At 41.6% G+C, this 17,447-nt stretch overlaps 1 long non-coding RNA gene across 5 annotated transcripts in view; it reads left to right on the top strand.

The window, feature by feature from the left end:
• The window catches only part of LOC147831863 (uncharacterized), a 68,673-nt gene extending 52,967 nt beyond the window's left edge, over window positions 1-15,706 (top strand). Inside the window, exons 5-8 of one of the 5 annotated variants that reach the window (XR_015520030.1) lie at window positions 5,504-5,768; window positions 7,966-8,230; window positions 14,708-14,965; window positions 15,052-15,706. This is a non-coding gene — a long non-coding RNA (uncharacterized LOC147831863). Of the gene's footprint in view, window positions 1-5,503; window positions 5,769-7,965; window positions 9,827-14,707; window positions 14,966-15,051 lie in introns of those variants that run through there. The other 4 variants (XR_015520027.1, XR_015520031.1, XR_015520028.1 and 1 more) reach the window with 4 other exon arrangements.
• The last annotated feature ends 1,741 nt before the right edge of the window (window positions 15,707-17,447 follow it).

Genomic DNA, 17,447 nt, shown 5'->3' with positions numbered 1-17,447 from the left:
CAGACTCGGGGTGGAGTCTCCATTCTCCAGGACGCAAGGCTGCCGTGAGAGCGCATCGGCTGCACGGTTGAGCTTGCCTGAATATGAATGGCGTGCAGCGATTTCAGCCGCGGATGACTCCAGAGGAGCAGACGGCGGGCGAGCTGAGACATGCGGCGAGAGCGCATACCCCCTATACGGCTGATATACGCCACCGCCGCCGTACTGTCCGTCCTGACCAGCACGTGTTGCCGCTCCAACACCGGAAAAAAACGGTGGAGAGCGGGGAACACTGCCAACAGCTCCAGGCGATATGCCAATGCAACTGGGTACCTTTCCACAGGTCCGCAGCCGCATGCCCGCAACGCACAGCCCCCCAGCCCGTGTTGGAAGCGTCTGCTGAAACGACAACAAGACTGGACGCCTGTTCTAGAGACACCCAGGCCTGTAGGAACGAGGGGTCGCTCCAAGGGCTGAGGGCGCGGCGACACAGCGCAGTAACAGAGACTCGGTGTGCGCGCGCGTGCCATGCGCGTCTGGGGACTCGATCGTGAAGCCAGTGCTGAAGTGGTCTCATATAGAATAATCCGAGCGGCATGAAGCGGCTGCGGATGCCATATGCCCCAGGAGCCTCTGAAATTGTTTCAGTGGGACCACTATTTTACTGTCGAGCTCTCTCAGACAGTACAGCATCAGCTGAGCGCGCTCTCCGGAGAGGCGCGCTGCCATGGTGACCGAGTCCAGCTCCAGCCCGAGAGAAGAGATCCTCTGCACGGGGGCGAGTTTGCTCTTTTCTCGGTTGACCTGAAACCCCCACAGGTGGAAGTGCCAGAGCACTTTGTCTCTGTGCATAATCAACTCTGTGCATAATCAAAAGAGAGGGCAATTCAGCCAGTCGTAAAGAAATTGAGTATGCAGATGCCCGCGAGCCGAAGGGGCGCTGAGGCACCCTCCGCGGGCTTGGTGAGGACCCGCGGAGACAGAGAGAGCCCGAAGGGGAGGGCTTTGTATTGCCAAGCTCGACCTTCAAACGCAAACCGCAGAAACTGTCGGTGGCGAGGAAGAGTGGAGACATGGAAATACGCGTCCATCAGGTCTAATGCTGCAGACCAACCCAGAGGACGAACGCACCGGAGGATGCGCTTCTGCGTGAGCATTCTGAACGGCAGCTTGTGCAGGCAGCGGTTCAAAACGCGCAGATCTAGGATTGGCCGTGACCCACCGCTCTTTTTGGGCACGATGAAGCGTGGGCTGTAAAACCCGCTCTCCATCTCGGCTGGAGGGAGCGGCTCGATTGCATCCTTCGCCAGGAGGACAGCAATCTCCTCTCGCAAGACAGGGGCGGACAGGGGGCTGACCCTGGTGAATACACACCCGTGACTTGGGGGGCCGTTTCGCGAACTGAATCGCATAGCCGAGTCTGATTGTGCGTATGAGCCACCGCGAAGAGCTGGCCCGCGCTAACCAGGCAGGCAGAGCTCTCGCTAATGGACTCATCGCTACAATCGCTGACGTACCAGCAGTGGGGCAGCGCGGAGTGGGTGTGCTGATCCGGGAAGCTCGCGGGTCCCACGGAAAAGCTGGAGGTGAGATATTTGCTCTCACTCCAAACCCGAGCTCTGGAGGGGAGGCTCGAGGGGTGGGAGAAAGGAGACCGTCCTCCCAGCGCTCGTGAGCCACTGGCGAAACGCACCGAATCTGCAAGCTAGAAAGCATAGCGTCCCAGACTGGCAGATTTCGGGCTGTCACATCTGGGGAAGTGAAAAGTGCCCTCTCATAATGTTTTCATGGCAGTAAAAAGTGCCGTTGGAAATGGGGCCCCGCCCTCCAGCGGGGAAAGAGCAAGTTACCTCTTCTCCAGATGGCCTGTCCCAGGGGCGCTTCGCGGTCCGTTGCCGGACTTAGCGGCGTTCTGGGCAGGGGGGCTGCCTGCTTCCGAGGTGCCCGACGCGCTCGCTTCGCCTTAGGCGTGTGCGGGGGCGGAGCAGCTCTCGTAGGCGGGCGCCTTCGGCGAGGAGCAGGTATGAATGGCACGGCGGGCGGAGCGGGCTACGGACCGCCGATAAGACATCACCCACCAACTGCTCTCTCACCGCCTTGAATTCCTGGGTGAATTCACAGACAGTGTCGCCGAACCTGGCTGGGGATATGGGGAAGTCAAGAAAGCGGACTTTGTCGACTTTGCGCATATCAGCCAGGGGTGGCGCTCCTGGACCACTAATGTGGACATCGTCCTCCCCAACGCACACGCAGCGGACTCAGTAGTCCGAAGAGCTAAGTCGGCGGTGGTGCGAAGCTCGTAAGCCTGGGTTGGACCCACCCTCGTGCAGCTCGGCCAGCGCCTGCGCTTGGTAGCGCTGGTAGGTGGCTATCGCATGCAAGGCGGAAGCAGCCTGGCCCGCAGCTATGTAAGCTCTAGCTCCGAGGGAGGTAGATAACTTACAGGCTTTGGATGGGAGACGAGGCGGACCCCGCCAAGAAGAGGCGCCGCGCGGATTTACCGCCATCGCGCACTCAACCTGAGGAATCGCCACATACCCCCTGGCTGTTTCACCGTCAAGAGTGGTTAGGGTGGAGGAACACGCAGCACGAGCAGAAAAAAGTGCTTTACAAGACCGCGTGAGCCTACTGTGCACCTCCGGGAAGAAGGGAACGCCCCTCTAGTCGGTCCGGCCGCGGAGCTGGGGGATAAACCATCTCCAACCCACGGCCGAAGCAGCCCGGGAAAGCACGGCTAACATGTCCGTTTCAGGATCCGTAGTGACAGCGCTCACCAGCCCGAAGGGGGCGAGCGGGTCTGGATCATCATCGGACAATGAAAGCCCACCCTCCGATGCCGCGGTGGACATCTGGTCTCCGGTGTCATCGGGCGTAAGGGCTACCATCTGTTAGACGGATCGCTTCCTCCGCCCGAAGCTTGGATGGAGCGCTTAGAGGAGCGGGAGGTCCGCGGGCCCGTGGGCGACGGATTATCTCTCGCTGAAACCCTCAGATCTGCCCGAGTGCCCGCTGCAGAGCAGGGGACAACTGGGGTGGTTCGCCTTTTTGCAAAGGCTAACCGCGATCTTGCGCAACAGTCATGGCATCGCGATGACGACATGAACTGCCCGCGAGCAGCGCATTAACATGCTGGACCCCCAGACATGTAACACAGTGCCCGCGCCCATCATCCGAGGACAGGAAACCACCGCATCCAGAAACGCACAGTCGGAGCGCCGTCCTGATAAGGACGTGCTGCACGACTGTGTTGCTCTTTCTGTGAAGTTTGCAACTTTATACGCACCGCTCTGGAGGACCGGACCCAAAGAACGCCAGGCAAGGGAGAAACCCAGCTCGACCGTCTGCCACTGCGTGTACACACTCTGGACCGGGAGAATGCTCTCGTTCGCTCAGAATCGCTGGTCACAGCAGGAGGAACCCTCATCGACTCGATCAGAAAGTCTCTGAAGCGAAAAGGATAGCGTCTGCTGCGCCAGGTGAGCTTATATACTCAGTTGATTGCTTATGCCGCTCACCTGCGCAGGCTTGCGCTGCCAATTCATTCTTAATTGGCCCGTTCAATACTCTTTCAGACGAGTAGCTTCTGAACCGAACCTCCCAATGCGTGGATTTTACAATCAAATCCACTTATAGTGCTGAAGTTCCCCCCGAAGGGGAACATTAGTTTTCATGGCTTTTCTTTTATTATTTATACAGTATATACTATATTTGGCAATTATGTGTTTTTCTTGGGTTGTGAGTTTCTAAATTGCAAATCTGAGAAGAAAAGTCTGAAGTAAACTCAAATTCAAGTAATAACTAAGAGATTGGAAAGTCACATTTTCCTTTCCTTTTATATTCCATGCTGGAAAACAAGCTTCTAAACTTTTATTCATCGAGTGATTTATGAAATGTGACAGTAAAGATTTTAACCTTGTTAAAGGTGTCTGTTTCACAGCATTCACAATAATAACTCACCATATGATTTCTGAATTATAAAGTGACACTGAAGACTGGAGTGATGCTGCTGCTTTGCCATTACAGGAATATATTAAACTTTAAAACGAATACATGAAAATAAAAACCAGTTTAATTTGTGGTTGAACTTTTGTGTACAAAACACACATCCAATACTAAAATGATATGCTAAACACATCCAAGAAGTTCAAAATGACTTCATTATTTCTTTTTCTAAATTTTTATCTTGCACTTACAGTATGAGTTAATATCCTTAAGTTCAGTTTTTTTCTCTTTTGTATTGTGGCAGAAACAAACTTTTAAACTTGTGATGATTGGATGATTTACGCTCAATTTTTATTTATATTTTTGCATGTTTAAACTACCTAATTCTGACCCCATCCGAATGTCTCAGCAGAAATAGAGACTCATCAAACCAGGCAACATTTTTCCAATGTTCTATTGACCAATTTTTCTGAGCCTGTGCAAATTGTAGCCTCAGTTTCCTGTTCTTAACTGACAGGAGTGGCACCCAGTGTGGTCTTCTGCTGCTGTAGCCCATCTGCCTCAAGGTTGGACCAGTTGTGCATTCAGAGATGCTCTTCTACACACCTCGGTTGTATCAAGTGGTTATTTGAGTTACAGATGCCATTCTATGCATCAACAAGGAATTTGCACCGACAGAACTGCCACTCACTAGATATTTTCTTTTTCTTGGACCATTCTCTGTAAACCCTAGAGATGGTTGTGCGTGAAAATCCCAGTAGATTTCCAATTTCTGAAATACTCAGACCAGCCAGTCTGGCACAAACAACCATGCCACGTTCAAAGATGCTCGGTTTGAACGGAAGCAGACCAACTTGAGCATGTCTACATGCCTAAATGCACCGAGTCGCTGGCATGATTGATCGGCTGATTAGAAATTTGCATTAGCAAGCAGTTGGACAGGTGTACCTAATAAAGTGGCCGGTAAGTGTATACACACAATAAAGATTATATAGTGTTATTAATTATTCAATTTGTGTACCTGAATACTGTTGAATGTTTTAGTTGTATATTTGCTTTACCCATTTATAAGTGATTGTGAGGGGTTTATTCTATTTTATGCAGATGCACTCAACTACAAAATCATCCTACTCAATCTAAGATGATGAAGATAGGGATTTCCTTTCACCTATTAAAATTATACAATACTTTTATACAATAATAGTTGTATAAAACAGAAAAACTAAATATTGCAATGTCAGTATTGTGCAGTCCTATATACACCTTAATGTGAAGTGTTAGTATCCATAAAATGATATCTTTCAGTTCAAGAAGAGTTCATCTGAAAGAAAAAAATACTGTAGCAGAAGAAACAGAATGAGAAAGTACTGTATGAAGGATTTTAATATAGCGCTGTCTTGCGTACACTGTAATTCCACCTGAGGTGAAGTGGAACGCTAGTATTTGTTTTCACGAGACAGCAAAGGAAGCTTCTACAAGCCAGTACAAACATTCGAAAGATTCTATGATGGAGAAAAAAAAAATAATAATACACGGTTGATCGCCCAGAGAGCTCTTTCTTTCTGCTTTCTGCATGCATAAGGGCCCTACTCATCAAACTCTGGCGGAAGTGTTCAGTGAGACGGAGCCCAATTCTGCCAAGGTACATCAGTATACTAGACCTGTCAGGAGGCTGCATGCAGGAGACTTCTTGCATGACCTGCAGCTCACTCGATTGTCACATCCTGTATTGGCCTTCGGGGTGAAGAGCTGTGATTGGCCGAGGCGGGTATTGCCAGGCTGTCACATGCTCCTGTGTGGGGAGTGTGAATGGGCCTCGGGCTAGAAGAGGACCTGCATGAAAACAGGTAGAACACAGACAACTCTGACCTGGGGGGAGGTCGCGAATATACACACTCTCACACTCACTCACACACACGCATACATATGCATAACAGTGGAGTGTGGAATGATGCATGCAAGGAGAGCAGGATAGGAAGCAGAACAAGTGTCTTGGCTGTTTTATTCTCCAAGAAAAAAAAATCTGTAGTTAAATATCTGTCTTTATATAAAAAACAAATTACTTAAAATGATAGTTCAAGCATAATTTTAATTTGGTCATTATTTACTCACCCTTCACATGTTCAAAACCCTATTTGAGATTCTTGTTAAACACAAAAGAAGATATTTTTAAAAAATGTTGGTTGCTGGCAGCCACTGACTTCCATATTCATTTTTTTTCCTAGAATAGCAACCAGCATTCTTCAAAATATCTTCTTTTGTGTTTAGTAGAAGATAAAAACCCATAAAGGTTTAAACCTGCATGAGGGAGAGTAAATGATTGTTGATTTTCATTTTGTTGGTAAACTACCCCTTCAAACTGGTTACACCTAAAGAAATAAAGATTTTCCAGTTAAAAGGGATAGTTCATGCAAAAAACAATACAAACTAACCATCATTAGTTGTCTTCTCTTAAACACAGAAGAAGATATTTTGAAAAATGCTGAAAACCTGTAACTTGGACTTGCATAGTATTTGATTTTTTTCACTATAAAAGTCAATGGTTACAGGTTTTCAACTGAAAGCCCTAATTGGGTTTCTTTCTTTTGTCGAACACAAAAGAAGATATTTTGAAAACTGTTGGATGCTGGCAGCCACTAACCTCCATAGTCATTTTCTGTTTCCCTTTTTCTTAGAATGGCAACCAGCATTCTTCAAAATATCTTGTGTTTAATAGAAGAAAAAATCCCCACAAGGGTTTAAAACCACATGAGAGAGAGTAAATGTTGAGGTGATCTTCATTTTGGGTGTACTATTTTTTTAAACTGGTTACACCGAACAAAATAAAGTTTTTTTTTATTATTATTATTTAAAGGGATAGTTCACGCAAAAAAATAATAATACAAAGTCTGTCATCATTTACTCCTCACTCGTAAACCAATATTAGTTTTTTCTTTTGTTAAACACAGAAGAAGATAATTTGAAAAATGCTGAAAACATGTAACATTGCTTTTCATATTATTTTTTTTCTGCTAAGAAAGTCAGTGGTTACATGTTTTCTGCTCAAAGGCCTATGTGGGTTTCTTTCATTTGTTGAACATTAAAGAACATATTTTAAAAATGTTGGTTGCTGACAGCCACTGACTTCCATAGTCATTTTCTTTTTTCCTAGAATGGCAACCTGCATTCTTTAAACTATCTACTTCTGTGTTTAATAGAAGATTAAAAAGTAAAAGGTTTAAAACTGCATGAGGGAGAGTAAATCTTCATTTTTTGGGGTGAACTATGCCTTTAAACTGGTTACACCTAATAAAATAAGGATTTTTTTATTTTTATTTAAAGGGATAGTTCACACAAACAAAACAAAAAGTAAAGTCGATCATCCTTTACTCTCTCTCAAACCTATATAATTATTTTTATACACTTTTTGTCATGTAGTATATTTGGTAGACGATTGTTTAGAAGAATAATATTTATTTCGTTTGAAAATCGTGATTATTGCACCTAATATAGATTTTTTTTTATCCCTCTAAAGTTTAAAATAGTATTGTGATGTCTAAAAATTCGTATATCCAGAAACTGGGCACTTTCCGTAGAAATATTATCAGTGGTTCTCACACACTCACACACACACACAAAAAAAATCTTGACAACTATTTCATTTTAGGAAGAAAATTATCACTTTAAATCCCACCATTTTTTCATAATTACGAGAGCACTTCCAGTCACCTTGATTGTCTAATAACCTCCCAATGCAAGGTGAAAGCAAGAGCAACTACTCGCCAAAAATACAAAAAATTGCAATTTCACATTTTATCACTGTAACGCAGAGTGGCAGATCACAAAAGCAAAGCAGTCCTTTCCGTTTTGACCCACGGTTTTATTATCTCTCCCATTCGGCTAACATTTAATAAACCCTGAGGATGCAAAAGAGGGAAAAGGAGAAAAAGATATGGCCTTGGTTAGTCAGAAAGGCTTTTTGTTTTCTTAATCACATATCTCTCTGCGCTCATTTTCTCTTTCTTTTTTCTCTCTCCCTCTTTTTCTCTCTCTCTCTCTTATCAGGATGACAAGTGCCATACCATCCTGTGAGATGTGCCAAGACAGAATGAGCATCTGTCAAAACACGTCGGTCCCAGCGGACGCTTCGCTGATGGACGCAGACATGCAGGAGAGAAAAAGATAGACGGAAAGAGAGAGAGAGAGAGACGGACAGGAGAACGGCTGAAAAGAGATGATTTGGTTGGGTGGGGTCTGGTCTTCACCTGCTGCGCCCACCAGCATCCTTGAACCTGCTTCACCTCCATCACTGCGAGGGGTCGACACAAAGGTCTCCACACTGTGCCTTCCTCTCTCTCTCGCTCTATTTTGATTGTGCGTGGTTACAAGCATACTAATGAACTCCACAATAGAGCCAGAACAAGAGACGAGAAATGGAAATGAACGCTGCTGCGGCTGCTGAAAATACAATTAGTTAAAAAAAAAACAACACATTTGATTTCTCTTTGCAGTCCAATGCATCTAGGTATTTGAATTGCAAAGGACTATTGAATATTGCTTGCGCAAACGCAATAACAGTGCAAACAAACGCAGTCCCTAAGCCGGTTTTGCACTGTTCTTGCTTAACTTGAATTGGTTTCAACTGGTACGCTAGCTTTTATTTAAAGACACACCAGTGGAAGTGGCCTAATGGGCTTCTTGCAGTTGTTCTTGAATTGTTGGAAGTAACAACTTTGCCTTAAAGGCACATTTCATTTTTGTCACTAGATGGTGGATATTCACAACGTAACAACTTTGTCTTAAAGGCACAGTATGTAATTTTCACCACTAGAGGGTGAGTATTCACAACAAACAAATGTGTAGTTTGATGACGATGTGACTGAGTGTGGGAGTTGTGGTCTTCGTTACATCCTACAGGACTCCTCAGATATCATGTTTGCTTATGAGTCAAAGTATTCAAAACTTATTATCATGGTAATATAAAGCACAATGAGGCTCTTATTTGAAGACAGACCAGTGGAAGCGGCCTAACGGGATTTTTGCGGCTGTTCTCAAATTGTTTGAAGTAACAAAATTGTCTTAAAGGCACAGTATGTCATTTTCCCCACTAGATGGAGCAAATTCACAACAAACAAATGTGTGGATTGATGACGCTGTGACTGAGTGTGGAATCATGAGAGTTGTGGTCTTCTTTACATCCTTCAGCACTCCTCAGATTTATGTTTGTTCATGAGCTAAAGTGTTCAAAACTTATTATCATGGTAGCATGAAGCACAGTGAGGCTCTTATTTGAAGACACACCAGTGGAAGTAGCCAAATGGGATTCCTGCAGTTGTTCTTGAATTATTTGAAGTAACAACATTGTCCTAAAGGCACAGTATGTCATTTTCCCCACTAGAGGGAGCAAATTCACCACAAACAAATGTGTAGTTTGATGGCGCTGTGACTGAGTGTGGAATCCTGGGAGTTGTGGTCTTCATTACATTCTACAGGACTCCTCAGATATCATGTTAATTGATGAGCTAAAGTACTCAAAACTGATTATCATGGTAGCATGAAGCACAGTGAAGCTTTTATTTGAAGACAAACCAGTAGAAGAGGCCTAATGGGAGCTTTGTCTTAAAAACACAGTATGTCATTTTCCCCACTAGAGGGAGCGTATTCACAACAAACAAATGTGTGATTTGATGACGCTGTGACTGAGTGTGGAATCATGGGAGTTGTGGTCTTCGTTACATACGGGACTCCTCAGATATCAGGTTTATTGATAAGCTAAAGTATTTAAAACTTGTTATCATGTTTTTAATGCAAGATTTTATAATTGTACTGTTTGATTCAGAGGAAGAAAATGAGAACTGCTGATACATTGGAACAATTGATTTCTTACTGATTCTTTATATTTGATACTAAAACTATCTGACTAATATACATCAGAGTAATGCTGTGTTCACACCACATGCAGAAGAAGCCTCAATCTCGAGTGATTTACATGTTAAGTCAATGCAAACGCGCAAATAGACACGCCACGTTAGCCAATCAGGAGATTACTCTTGTGGGGCTGTGATAATGACTCTGCGCCTGTTGTTGGTGTCCCGGGGGGAAATCCTCCTGCACACACCGACAACAGTTCTTCAAACTGGGCTCGACTCAGTCAGAAGCACCGCTGAATGCTTCCATCATCCAGGTTAAGTTTCTGGAGGAGTTTAGGAGCTTACAGAGCAGGGTGCACCTCTGAAAGGATCTAGTGGACTCAGACACTGCTCCAAATGAATTGATGCTGTTTTTTAGCCTTGATAAAACCCTATTAAATCCATGTTAGCCATTTAGCAACGAAGCTACAGTCACCGGGCAGACAGAAGCCCTGCCCATGACGCGAATCCGCATCTGTTCTGAAGTGAGTTTGGCGCACAAATGAAGCAGATTTGACACGTGAATGAAGTGAGTAAATTCAAATTTTAATGAGTCTATTTATGCGCAAATAGCGCAATTTATCCATGCATTCCGCGTCACAGCATTAAACTAAAAAACGTTTTGTCATGGCGGTTTAAAGCACGTTAAGACTGAAGGCCGTTGAAGCAAAAGACCACTGAAGTAACTGCTCATAAGAGATGAGTGAGACGTGACATTAAAGCAGGAGAGCTTTTATTATGCCACAGTTCTTTCAGTTTTCACACTGATTATTATGGGGAAAAGCAGCACTGTTTTATCATAATAAATACATTTAAGGTTCAGCTAAAATGCTGCTCTGTGTGGTCGAATAAATGCACAACATGCTGCGTCCTAATTAGCATACTTGTACTACATAGGTATGCGACACATATAAAACACATTTGTGATGAAAAATTCCATACTTTTGAGTGTGTAACAGAAGAGCAGGCAAACTTTGGCATATACTACTACTCAGTAATGGACCGTTATGTTGCTTAGTTACATCCCCTGTCAATCATCTCGACACATCATCAACATTTCTTTTATATTTGCTTAACTATGCAGCAGCAGGTTAATCTTCCATTCACGAGTCGTTCATGCAGAGAAATCTCCTCAGGTCTTTGGATAATTATGCATTCAGAAGGTTATGTCCAAAAAGGACTTTATATATATATATATAAGTTCACATTGTTATTGCAGATGAAACATAACATGGACTACAAGATTTAAATATTTTCCAGTTGGCTATTTACATACCTGTCAACATTGGGATGTAAAAATAAGGGATATGCAACCATAATAAGCGTGTCAAATCGCGTGTACAGAATCCGTTTGGGAAACAGCGTCTATTTATCACTATGGAGCGCGTCAGCTGACAGTCATGCACCATTATATGACTTTTGAGGATTGTATAGGATGGGCGATGGCACCTGTAATCAAAGGAAAATGCAATCACGCCGTTTTTAATATTTATTTATAAGTGTTTTCATTCCTAAACAAAGTGAAAGCACAGAAGACTCATGTTTTAGAGCAAGGGGTGACCCCTGGTGGCTCGGCTGTATGGGTTGCGTATAGGGAGGCTCGGCTGTTCAGAGATAGACTGAAAATTCGGGAGAAATACGGGAAAATACCTTTACGGGATGACAGCGGGATAGAACAGTAAAATATGGGAGAATCCCAGGAAAAACGGGAGGGTTGACAGGTATGTATTTATGAATTAATTCAAACAACTTTACAGAAGCCTCTCTACTTGATGGTTAGTCTTGCGCGTCCACCATGTTTGTGGTTTCTTTACACTTTTCACCAGAGTTTGTAGTTCTAATCTAATTCAAGTCTAACACACAATGTATTGTGGGAAATATTAGCGGTTAGAGTACAGACGATTCTACATTTTAAATTTCTAACGGAAATAATACAGCACCTGGAAACCTTTGGCATACTCTTTTCAACATACTACGGTTTAGGATACACTAATGCTATCATTGAACACTATTTAGGATGGATAGCATGAAAATTGGGATGCAGCAATATTGAAACTGTTGTTTTTTGCCCGTTTTCTTTTAAAACCTGGAAAATAGAAATTGATCGTGTAATTAGCATGGCGACACATGATACAATCAGTGTTACTAATTAAAATAGCTTATTTTTCTGCATTTGAACATTCTTTAAAACATTTGTACAAAAGTCAGCAAAATATATGACACAGTTCTACTGGTTTATGGATTTTTTTAATATATTTTAACCTCTGCAAAAACAGACCAGTAGCACATTAATACTGTAACTCATTAATGCACACATCTCATCAGAATCTAAAACCCCTACTAGTAGTTTTGTAATGTCATTTCTCTTTACACTCTCTAAGAACAAGAGAAAAATCAGTAGCTTTAGTTCCAAATTATGTTTGCACTTTATTAATGAACTGAAATGACTCTTAAAGTGGCATGTTGGCACAGCATCAGCATTTTAGAAAAGGTAAATCTGCATTTGCTAATGCATAGTTTGCGCTGTGTGTTTCCTTTACATGTGCTGACTCTGTTCCTGGCGGCCACAGGCAACTCAGGGTAAATTCAGTGGGAGATCTCCTGAAAATACAAAGTTACATTACCAATGCAAACACCAAGTACAGCACACCACGCCGGAAGCAATAATTACACCCCCAGACACTCGGCAGCCTCACTAACGTTCCCAGAATTATCCAAGAACGTTGTTTATTTGCAAAATGACCCTGTAAATCATTCATCCATTCATTAAATTTTAGGTTATTTACAGATTAACAGATAAATGTTTCAACATCTGGAAGCAACATGCGTCCCCTGATGCCGTGCCCTTTACAAGAGTTTTGTTAGAAGGCATTTTAGGTTACTCATTACATTACAGTATTATTGTGTCAATGCATCCTTGTTTTACTGCTGTTCCATGTTATTTATTTCAAGAAAGTTACATGTTAATTACATATTTAATGATGTACAGTATGTGCCACCCCTGCTGTCTTTAGAGTTCATTTATGCACAGCAATCAGGGCTTGACAATAACTTTTTTGATCACCAGCCACAGTGGCTGGTAGTTTTCCAACGTTACTAGCCACTCTGCATTGTCACTAGCCACAATTTTGTTGTTGGGAAAATATTTTTATATGTATAAATATGACTTTGACATGCTAAAATTACTTGATTTAGATTTTGTGTTTTGTCCACGTACCTTTTCATTCATTTCACTTTTTGTGTGTTGTGGATGAGCAAATAGGTCATGGTTTCATAGTGTTATATTGCAATACGTTTTTATTTCACATGACTTTTCAGAACTCAAAATTAAGGATTTATCATATTTATCTCTGACCACTCCAAACAATAATTATTTCTTAGCCACAATTTTTAAATGTGTTAAAACAAGCTAAATATAGCTGTATATTATAATTTTTATTTAACAAAACATTTCTTCAAAAAAAAAAGAAAGAAAGAAAAACAATTGACTTATAAAAAATAATTATTGTCAAAATATGCACAGTAATCTGTCCTAGCTAAAGGTCTCTCAGATCACCATTTAACTACACATAAAAGGAGAGTTAATCTCATATTAAAGCAATGTTGTTGTAAAAAAATATAATTAAACCATTTAAACAAAAATAATCATAGCTAATCATAGCAAAAGAAAGCAGGTGAAAAACATACTACGATAATGGAAAGATGATCACATGGTTAAGGCCAAATAATAATCTGTTCAAAACAAAAGCAACCATTGCTGCTTACAAAAAGACATATTTGGAGCTCTTGAAAGCAGCAAGACTGTGGATGCATTAGCATAGCTTTTTTGTGTAACTATTTGAAAGATAAGCGATCACAGTTGTGTTCCTGGCACGGTTGCTTCAAGCAAGGAAACAGGAGCGTGCACGCGCTTTGAACAGTCGTGCGCTTTACATCAAAATGAAAACACATCACACGTCAAATAAAGACAATTTCAATGTTGGGATACTCTTTAACCTAATGTTAGATCAGCTATGCACAAAACCAACTATTGGCTTAAAGAGTTTTCCAACATTATGATTGTCCTTGCTTGACCCAACGTTGACTTAAACAACCCAGAATTTTTTTAGAGCGTACACTCTAAAACAATGCTAGATTGTCATAAGCCAACATTGGGTCAAACAAGGACAATCACAAAGTTTACATACTCTTGAAGCCAATGTTTGTTCAACTTTGCACAAACCCAACCATTGGCTTCAAGAGTATCTCAACATTGGGATTGTCCTTGCTTGACCCATGATGGCTTATGACAATCTAGCATTGTTTTAGAGTGTACGCTCTAAAAAATGCTGGGTTGTTTAAGTAAACGTTGGGTCAAGCAAGGACAATCGTAATGTTGAGATACTTTTGAAGCCAATGGTTGGGTTTGTGCGTACACTCTAAAACAATGCTAGATTGTCATAAGCCAACATTGGGTCAAACAAGGACAATCACAAAGTTCACATACTCTTTAAGCCAATGTTTGTTCAACTATGCACAAACCCAACCATTGGCTTTAAGAGTATCTCAACATTGGGATTGTCCTTGCTTGACCCAACGATGGTTTACAACAATCCAGCATTTTTTTTTTTTTTAGAGTTTACACTCTAAAAAAAATGCTAGATTGTCAAAACCCAACATTGGGTCAAACAAGGCAAATCACATTTTTGGAATACTCTTTCAGCCAATGTTTGATCAACTATGCAAAACCCAACCACTGGCTTAAAGAGTATCGCAGCATTACGATCGTCCTTGTTTGACCCAACTTTGGCTTAAAAAACCCAGCAATTTTTTGGAGTTTACACTCTTTAATGAGAACATATTTACAGAATGACTCTCTAAATCATTCATTCGTTCATTCATTTTTGTGTTATTTACAGATTAAAAGATAAATACGCCACCATCTGGAAGCAACAGGCATCCCCTGATGCTGTGCCCTTGACAAGATCACGGCAAGAAAAGTCTATAATCTAAAGTTGTGCATGGCTTTTGTGACCCGCTGTTTACACTGCCGCTGATTGAGCTGATCGTAGCTGTCCCCGAGGCAGCGAGACTTATCATTCACCGCAGAGGACCCAAAAACTGACAGAAGTCTTTGGCTTTTTTTTTTTTTTAGCCCCCAAGCAAATTACAGCCAGGTACACTAAATGTTCCCATCATCTCACACCTGCAATACAAAGACAAACAGGGGACTCTTTCTCTCTCTCTCTCTCTCTCTCTGCAGGTCCGCTAGATCCTGCTTCATTAGACGTGCAGCTGTTGAGTAGAAAGGCAGCAGAATGAGAGAGCGAGCCCAGGAGAGACTAGCAGACATGTGACAGATGAAGAGAGAGAGAAAGAGAGGGAGGAAAACTAACAATGGCCTGTCATTCTGAGCGGCTGCCAAGCGATGCCCATAATTGATTGCTCGTCCCATTTTCAAAAGCTTTCTAGACACGGACACACACATACACACACGCTGTTTGAACATAGACTATAGTAATAGGGGATGAATCTGTGCAAATCACAGACTCGCACACCGTGAATTTGGGGAATGGAATATTTAGGTTTATAAAGGACAGCTCTGACTACATTCTGATTGGATGGACCGTGTTATGCGGGTAAATTCACACCTGTGACTGCACATTCTGTATCAAATCACCAAGTTGAGATGTCGCTCGGCAACTGTAAACAGCTTGTGTAACTCTGAAAGATGCTTTTGCTGAAGACTAGTTTATTTTGATAATGGGTCGTTCCAAAGAAACCAGGGGTCCGTTTTTTGTACCTCACTTAAACAATCTATTGCAGATCCTGGATCTTTTAATCTTGACAACTGATCTCTGGCTAATTTTGTTCTTTTAAAAGTATGCAAATCAGATTAAAATGTCTAGATGAATTCATCTGAGATTCCCATGCTTGTTGTGAAGGACAGATCTATTTGATCCTCGAAATCTGGATCAGAAATTTAACGATTGGCTAAATGCAAGACAGCAGCATAATGACATCATCTGATTAAGGGCGTACTCTCACTATGTACAGTTGCCTTAAACCGTGCCGAAGCACGCTTGTCTCCCCTCCCTTTTCCCCCAATGGCCTGCACTCACAGAGCACACTTGCGTCATCGATGATGCGCTATTCAGTTTAACAGAAGAAAATCGATCTCGCTCAGGACATTGGAGGTTTCTTTAGTTCTATCATTTTAGTCGTTTGGGATGCAGTGACAAGCAGTTAAATGTTTCGGCGAACTGATAAGTCACCTTTGACGCTCATAAATAATCACTAAAGTCCTTGTGCTACAGGTATTAGGAGGTTTGCAGAAGGTGTAGCTGTCATGCAGTGAGGGGTTTGCGTCTTTATTAAACTACGATAGTTTGCGTTCATTGAACAGTAAGAATGATTAATACATCTATATGAAGGGACTATATAAAAGGGATGTCTCTTTTTCAGTTTCGGGCTTAGCTTTGCACTTGCACCACAAGTGTACCGCGCTAAAGCCTAAGAGAACAAAACAGGCCATGGTCGGCAAACTGAACTGCGTGTGAGCACAATTCAGAGCACCCACACTTCTTAAATGAAATGGCAAACACGCCCGGGCACGGTTTAGATAGAATAGTGTGAGTGCGCCCTAATATTCAATTATCATCCATGTAAGCAAAATTACATAAAATTTGTAGTAACTTTCCATATTTGTTGTGGGCTCCAGACTTTTCACATTTATCTGACAATAGTATCGTATTAGAAATGTATTTAGTTTGATCTTTATTAATATTCCACAAAAAACTTTGCAATTTGCAAATCTTATTATGTATTTAATTTTTTTTATTATGTTTAACTTTGTTAAACTCACAATGTAGAAAGAAATCTATTCTGCATAAAAACTTGAAAAATACTGCTTATTATGTATTTACGTATTTACGTTATGTATAATCACAACAAAATAGTGGATTTTTACAATTTTTCTTATTATATAGCCTCTTCTACATAAAAATTCCCAAGATATGACTAACGAAAAGTAGAAGATTATTTGTTTGATGTTTTATTTTACAATAGTAAAATGTATGTTCCACATATAAAAATGTGCAAACTACAATTAATGTGCATTTTACTTATATAAATATAATATGTTAGAATGTAGCTATATTAAGGATGGTGGTTTGGATTAAGCTAAATACAATATTGTAATGTAATTAAAATATAATCTGTTAAATAGAATTAAGCATTAATTTAGTTGTTGAAGTGTAAAACGAGATGAAAAGCCGTTTACACTTATCCACAGTCAAGATCAGCAGGCTAGACAGAAACTCAGTTGATAATACTTGGGTAAAATAAATGTTCACATTTTAAAGACATGACATGGAAAAGTGGAATTTAATGCAGTGCTCCTAGTACATTCCGAGACGGGCAGTGAAGATCATTGATTTTGAAAGATATAAGTGACATATTTTGTAACGTTCAATGGAAGTGCTTTAATTGGGTTATTGAAAATTTAAAAGTCCTTTTGCATATACGCTATGTAAAATAGTAGTGAAGTAGGCTTTGTGGACATAACATCTTTAGAAATTTCTCTGGAAAAGTTATGACATTTCAATGAAAACCCTTTTTATGAACAAAATATTGTGTAGATATTTGCATATTTATACT

This window comes from Danio rerio, chromosome 21 (genome assembly GCF_052040795.2).
Source record: "Danio rerio strain M-AB ecotype USA chromosome 21, GRCz13ab, whole genome shotgun sequence".
Classification (NCBI taxonomy): Eukaryota; Metazoa; Chordata; class Actinopteri; order Cypriniformes; family Danionidae; genus Danio; species Danio rerio.
Note: the sequence above shows the minus strand (reverse complement) of the source record. Positions and strands in the feature narration are given on the sequence as shown.